Below are 8,111 nucleotides of genomic sequence, written 5' to 3' on the forward strand. Positions count from 1 at the left end.
TTTTCCAGTTCAGCTTAATCTCTGCCCTATCTGACTGTGCCAGATTTCTAATGTAATCACTATCTAGTTTGGGCCTGAGAGCCTTTCCGTTTCCTCCCTGTCAGAACTGCTATTGGAGTCTTCATTTCTGAATTGTTAGCAAGGCAGAATGGATGTGGAGAGCTTACTGTCCTTCCTGGAATTCTGTTTCAGTAGAGGCAGGCCTGTATCAGGGCAGAATGGTTAATGTACAGGACCATGCCCTCTCCCTTATGTGAACAGAAACTTTTTTTTGACTCTTGGATTATAAAGATTGCTTTTAAGGAGTTTTGTTATTTTTATTGTGGAGGCAGTAGACATTTTGTAGGAGAAAATAGTTTTATGTAGCAGGATGAAAATTTCATGATTAATCATAGTTCTTTTAAAAATTTTTGCCAAGTGTATAACGTAGAAGATCATATTAAAATATTAGCAATATTAATTTGCATAGTTTATATGAAGTCTTGAAGCATTGAGAAGGTTGCTACATTTTAGTAGTTTTTTATTGTCAATATAGATGTGACTTTTTATAACAATTTTGTGTGAAGAATAAGGGTTAAATAGCACGACTGAAATGAACAAGGTACTGGTATAATTCTTAGGAAATTATCATAAGTCTCTAAAATGTAGTACCTTAGTTACAGTTAATCAGTCACTATTATAAAATGTAAATATTAAAGCTTCTTATTTTCATCAAAATGACCTTAAATGTTGGGAAAAGTTCACTTTTTATAGCCTTATAGTTAATGAAATTGAATTTTTTTTTATCAAATTCATCTATAAAATGTAGGAAAATATAAAATTGGGACAATTTTGATATTTTAAAAAGTGAGTTTGGCGTATTTGATAAATTGATAGATTACCACTGTTAAGTTATATTGGAGAGTCTATGCCTATTGTTGTCCTTAGATATTGCCTTTGCAAGAATTAGTCTAGAATTGAAAAAAATACTCAGTGTTGAAAGCTGTCGTTGTTGAGGTCTTTATGAAATTATTGTACCCATGTACAGTTGTGAATTAAAAATGCATAGCACAAAATCTATTATCATTTTTGGAAGATCTAGCATTACCTTTGATAGTTTATCATTATTTAATTGTCTTAGTATATGTGAAATGTTTGGTTAATTTATTAAAATATGTGCATTAAAGCTTGATATTTATGCAATGTTTAAATATTTGGAGTATATTTGAAATAAATTCTAAAGATTTTTATATAAAGGATTATTTAAATCCTCAAAATGATTGCTTTACAATCAACCTCTAAAAAATAAAACATTAATGAAATATTCTTGTCTTCATTTTTAAGTAATAGCCAAATTTACCTTCAAATCATTCATGTTAAAATTATACTAGATTGGCATTATATAATTAAAAGCAAATACAGTAATTTCAAGTGATGTACACTTACCACCAAACCTTTTTTCTCCTTTTATAGAAGCCAGCCTGAATTGTTGGTTGTGTTATATCTTCTGTTAGTAACATGGGTGAAAGGAGACTGGCCAGAGGCCCACCGCTTGTTCTTCAAGAGGAGACAATCTGGGGATAGTTGGGGGTTATAAAAAATTTAACTGGGAAACTCGACTGCAAAATCTCTCATTTTTGAAGCATTTGTATTTGGATATTGGCTTCTTCAGTAGTTGCAATTTTGAAGAATTTCTTTAAAGGATAGTTTGGGACTATAGAGAAAATATTTTGTTTCTGCACAGTTAGAGCTTTCTGAGCAAATTTTAGTGTAACTTGGGACCTGTGCTGAAAGAGAAGCCTTTGAAGTTGAATTGACTGAATAGATGGTGAGAACCCATCCAGAGTGTGTGAATTTGCTAGGACTGCTGTAACAAAACATTACAGACTGGGTGGCTTAAACAACAGACATTTATTTCATAGTTCTGGAGGCTGGAAGTCTGAGATCACGGTGGTGGCAGGTTTGGTTTCTCCTGAGGTTTGGAAACTGCCACCTTCTTGCTGTGTCTGCACATGACCTTTCCTCTGTGGACACACATCCCTGGTGTCTCTTCCTCTTATAAGGACACCAGTCCTATTGGATTAGAGCCTACACTTATAAACTCACTTAGCCTTAATTACCTCCGTAAAGGCTCTTTCTCCAGATACAGTCATACTGGAGGTTAGGGCTTCAACATATGAATTTTGGTGGGACACGGTTCAGTCTGTGACAGAGGTAGTTACTTCTCCAGTATGCACATTTTAAGAGAGGGTGAGACCTGGGACCATGGAGACATCTCTGGGTTGTAAATCTGGAGACACAAGTCTTGTCTTCCCCTCTAAAGACATATCCCAAAGGGTAAGAACCCAGGATCCTTCCCAAGGAGAATTTGTTCACATTAAGGAGATAAGATTACTCTGGAAGAGCAGAGGAGTTCTGTACATCTGTTGTACGTAGCCACACAGGTTCATATTTTGGGGTTCCTCACCTGCAGTACAAACCCCAGGATATGTAGGCTTTTGTCAGTCTAATAAGCTGTTACGGGCCTGGCTCTCTTCGATCACACACAGGTGAGAATTGGAGTGTTGGGGAACCAGTGTGCTTATTATCAGTGAGCAATAATCAAATCCATCCCTGCCCTATGGGCATTCTTCTAAAATGAGCAGTGGGCTTTTATTCCCTCCTTTGTCCGCAGGACCACAGGCAGTTTCTGTAGAAGAAAACAAAGAAAGGCTCTGTCTTGGACAGTTACTGAGACCATGATAGACAGTGCTGAGATCATAGTGGGTTCCTAGAATAGTAATAATGATAACAGCCAACATTTATGTAGTGCTTTCTTCCTTCTGTGTACTGTTCTGAACTCTTCACGTAAATTAGCTTATTTAGTCTTCATGAGGACCCATAATCTTAAAATATAGGTGATCGTTGTGATTCCTGTTTTACACACGAGCAAATAGAGACATGGAGAAAGTAAGGGATTTGTCCAAGGTCAGACTCCTAGGAAGTAGCAGAGTCGGATTCCAACCAAGGTAATCTAGCTCCAGGGTCCACACTCAGATCACTTAACTGCCAAAACTGTGGTCCCAGCACCAACTCACCTACTCCACCTCACAGCTCATCATTATTCTATCCTGAACCCTTTGCACCATTTCTCTTAACCCTCAAATGATGATGCAATTCCTCATGGAAAAATTGGTGCTCCTCATTCTTGAACCAACATTCCAGTTTCCTTGGTTCATGCCGTCTCCTATACTTCAAATCCTTTTCCTCTTAAAAGTGACCTTTTATTGAAGATAATTATTTGGCAGAGAGAAGAGTTTTAGCCAGAAGAGACATATCATCCTCTGAAACTGAAGAAAAGAACATGAGAGAAAATTAAGAATTTGTTGATGGAGAGGGGAGAGAAGTTGAAATTAATTTTTTCCAGGTATTTTGATAGAAGTAAATAAAGGGTCAAAAAGAAACAGAAGAGTGAGAAGATTCAACTGAAAGGACAGAAAATGTTTGAGATAGGGACAAGTGGTGAGGAATCAATTGGAAATTAATCAAGGCCAAGTTTAGAGTTTAGATAGTAGAATTTTAAAGTGGGACTAGTCAGTTTTCTGACTTTCCCAGAAGTTCTTGGAATCTCAAGAGATTCTTAGCAGTCTTAGGAGTGGTGGCAGGAGTTAGCCATGGTTACTTGGCCCTATAGATAACAGCACAAGGGTATGGGACCAAGAGATTCTAGGGCAGCAGATCTCAAAGATATTTCTAGACTGATGACACATTCACTCTTAAGCACATATCTGTTATTTCTAATTCCTGAAGGACTAGCTATTTAACTTCTTTTTTTTACTCAAGAAAACACACTAGGGTGTAAGAGTAATAACTTACTTTAATCTGGAACAGTTTCCCAGTCGTTCTTTGTATTAGATGCCCTTCACACATGTATGTGCATACACATGTGCACACACACATTACTTGGGCACGTGTAATTTTGAAGAACAAAAGTAAACTTCCCAAATGAGTTGGGTACAACAATCTCATTCATATCACTAAGAAAACCACTGATCTACAATATTATGTATTTGAATTGACCTCTGTAAGATAAGGGACATTTAAAAAATTATTTTTAATATTTTATTTTGGAAATATTTAAACATATATAAGTAGATAGGGTAATATACACCCTCGCAGAGTTAAATGGAGCAATCCACAAGACTGTCCTTCGGACACCAATTGCAGAGTTTGAGGGTTCTCAAGACCACCTTCAGGTGCAATAATTCATGAGAACTCACAGAACTTACTGAAAGCTGTTACATTCGTGGTTATGATTTATTATGGGGAAAGGATACAGATTAAAATCTGCCAAGGGAAGGCATGTATGAGGCAGAGTCCAGGCGAGTTCTAAGAGTAGAGATTCCAGTTGTCCCATCCCGGTGGAGTCATGGACGGCATTAGCCACTCCCAGCAATGATGTGTATGATGGGCATGGAGTATTGTCAACAGGAAAGCTAATCAGAGCCTTGGTGTCCAGCGTTTCTATTGGGACTGCATGGTTGACTGTACACTTAGCTGAACTCAGTCTCCAGTCCCTCTGGAGGTCAATTTGATGCCATGAGACTCAAAGCCCCTTTAGGAACTGTTTCTCAATTCGCTATAGCCTCGTGGGTCTCATGGATGCGTGCCCTGTTGGCTTTCAAAGCTAGATGTTTTGGGGGCTCTTCTCTCAGGTGTGGGTCTTAAAAGTTGGTGTGCCTGATGTGGGGTTCAAATCTTTCACTCCTCAGGCAGAAGCTCCAGGTGTTGAGTTCCCTCCCAATTGTGGGTTGCTGTGCAGGGGTGGGGTTTATGGTGAGATTGTGTCAGCCTCTCCTACCTGCTTTGATGTGGGTTTTTTTCATTTGCCTGATGAGTAGGAGTCGCTCAGCTAGGTTTTTTTTCAGAGGAAATTGTTCCATATGTAGCTGTAGATCCAATGTGTCCATGGGAGGAGGTGAATTCAGGATCTTCCTATGTCACCATCTTGAACCAAAACTTTTGTGGGTTTTTGTTTTAGTTTTTTTTTTAGTAAGATTAGCCCTGGGCAAACATCTGTTGCCAATCCTCCTCTTTTTGCTAAGGAAGATTGGCCCTGGGCTAACATTCGTGCCCATCTTCCTCTACTTTATATGTGGGACGCCGCCACAGCATGCCTTGATATGCTGTGCATAGGTCTGCGCCTGGGATCTGAACCTGCAAACCCTGGGCCACCAAAGCGGAGCACACAAACTTAACCACTATGCCACTGGGCCGGCCTCTCGGAACTCTCATGGTTTTAATTTGCATTTCCCTAATGGCTAGTGATGTTGAACATCTATTCTTCCTCCAATACCACATTCCTATTGTTTTAGTGAAGGTAGTATCCTGTGGGCCCTCCTGGAAAACATATTCAGATAGTGGATTCTCTGGTTTTCTTAGTGACTCCATTCTAACATGCCAATCTTTCTTTTGATTCATTCCTTAGTATTCTGCCAAGGCAGTTCTAGCGTCTCCACCTCATTTTTACTGTAGCTACCATTGTGTCACTATAAGGAAGCATCCCACTCGTGTAGCAGAATTGGCTCTAGGTGTCCTTCCAAGAATACCCATTAGCCATATATTCTGCTTCCCTGGTCCAACACCTATAAGATTCACTCCCACAAGGGTTTTCCCAGTCCCTGCTGATACATTAAAGCCTGGCCCTCTAATTTTCTCCATGAACAAGATATCTCTTCCTTTCACAGGTTTGTGTTATCTCCACTCGGGTTACACTGAGACTGACCTTGTTTTTGGCCTAGAAGCAATGAGTGGAGGCTGAACAGATCCCAGAGGCTTTTGCTGCAGGAGTAAGCTGAAGTTACAAGGAAGCCGAAATCGTGATAGGCATAAACGATGAGGCAGATAACAGAGTTACTGAATTTCCTGTGTTTCTACCGCAATAGAAGTTTATGTTAGTGATCCCAGCAAAATTATCACTAGCATATTTTTACACTGAAAAATCTCCTGGTTTTGATCTTAAATCGTATGGTCATCTTAGTGATAGAGAAGAGGGTAAGGAAGCCAATCTCATAGGGGGAAGGAAAGAAAGGAGGAAAATGTAGATGGAGGAAGAGAAAAGAGCGAGGTCGTGTGGTGGAGCCTTAGCGCTAAGACTCACCCATCCCTGAAGACTGACTCCTAAAGCTCACGGAGACCATTTCCATGTCTGAGTCCCGGGAGGCTCCCTCCCCTCCCGCTTCTGCTCCAGACGTCAACACTGTTGCACAGCTTCTCTGATGGGAAGAGACAAAGCAAAGCTCTGCTCTTGGCCCGCAGAAGAGCTCAACAAAATAACGATTGTCTGACCATAAAGGCTAAAACAAGGGATATATGTTAATATATTTCAGCTTTTATCTGTATAGAATTTACAATGATCTGCGAGAAATTCCTTACATAGACTCAATTTCCAGATTAATGCCCTGAAGTGAAAATAAACTGCGCATGTAAATTTAATATGCGCTGAGCACTTAGTGATGACCCCCAGAGGCAACATTACCGAATTTCACCATCCAGTTTTCTAAATTAGGCTTATGACATGATAGAATGGAATGGCAGAGCAACGGACTACAAAAAGGACAATACTGTAAAAATATTTAATCCTTAAATTAATGATATGAAGATTACAAGCTACATGACAGGAAAGTATCAATTTGTCCTTACTATGTTGGTGAATCTCTTTTAGTCTTTGACTCTTACTTCAATTCAACAAATTGACTGATTATCTTTTCTGCAAAATGTTCACTGTGGAAAGAATAAAAATTTCTTGACATATCTTTCTCCTTTAGAGATTCATAATTTGCTGAGCAAAGAAAGGGCAATGAAAGAGCTGAGGAGACAAAAATTAATTCTGTTTAATGGAGAGGAGGTTGCATCTTTGATGTGCTTTCCATATCCCCTTCTGAAGGCAAATGTCATGCTCAGGGCCCCAGGCTTAGCAAAGTAACACTAGCTTTTTTTCTTAATCTTAAATGGCCATGTTTTTGGCCACTTAACCTTGTCACACTGACTCCAGCTGATTGTGCTAGCGAGGTGAGCTCCTGACTGAAAGACAGGCAATCTATAGATCAGCTGTCAGTCCAGTAGGTGGCTTGGCATGAAAAATTTGCTTGATAAGGATGATAATGCCTGGACCAATCATAGTTTTTGAGGAGGTTGTGTAGGAGAGACACAAAGCATGTGCTGGCAGTGAAAGGAGAATAAGAGATACACACGGAGGGAGGCAGACTTCAAGTTGCTGCAGCTAGGTTAACAGTAATGTTTGTAGGGATCAACGCACTTCTGCTCCTGAGGAAGGGGGCAGTGTTGGTGGCTAACTCAGTAGAGCTATATTAGTTCCTGAACAACTTTTTGTTTCCCAAACTGCATTCCAGACATGAGACCTAACTATATTGCGATTTCTGGTCATTGCCTGATAAGTGACTTGAGGTTCCAGGGTTCCTAATTTCTACAAGTGTCCATATACTATTCAAACTCCTCCCTCCACCCCATTTCAAAAATATCCAGGTATGAGGTACACATAGTAAAGTGCACAAATCAATTTCAATAGTATACAAAAACGTTATTCAAATATAGTTCTGCTCGCTTTCCTCCTCTTCTGTGCTATTATTGTCATACAAATTATATCTTTATATATTACAAGCCCATCAACATACTTTTGTGATTATTGCTTTATCTAGTTGTCTTTTATATCATACAGGAGAAGGAAAGAATTATAAACAAAAATGCATTTATACAGCTTTTTATATTTACCGATATAGCTGCCTTTATTCTGGTACTCTTTAATTCTTCCTGTGAACTCAGGGTGTGTTCTACTCCCTAATGTCTGTAGGACTAAATTGGTCTGGAAGAAAATGGAAAGGAAGAGGACAAAATAGAGGAGGCGGGAAGAGGTAGAGAACTGAAAAGGCTATGTCTCCTTCAGCTAGAACTTAACGAGATTCTGCTACGTACCAGGAACTACACTCAGCTCTGGCTATTCAGTCACACACACAGACAGTAAAGAGACACAGTCCCTGACCTACTGTTAGTGGGGAAGGAAGGAAATAAAAAGAAACTCCATAAAATTACAAGTTAAATTTAATGTTGTGTATGGTGAGGACCTACTTGAGATA

This window comes from Ceratotherium simum, chromosome 5, assembly GCF_057802395.1.
Source record: "Ceratotherium simum simum isolate JZ-2026a chromosome 5, ASM5780239v1, whole genome shotgun sequence".
NCBI classification, from domain to species: Eukaryota; Metazoa; Chordata; class Mammalia; order Perissodactyla; family Rhinocerotidae; genus Ceratotherium; species Ceratotherium simum.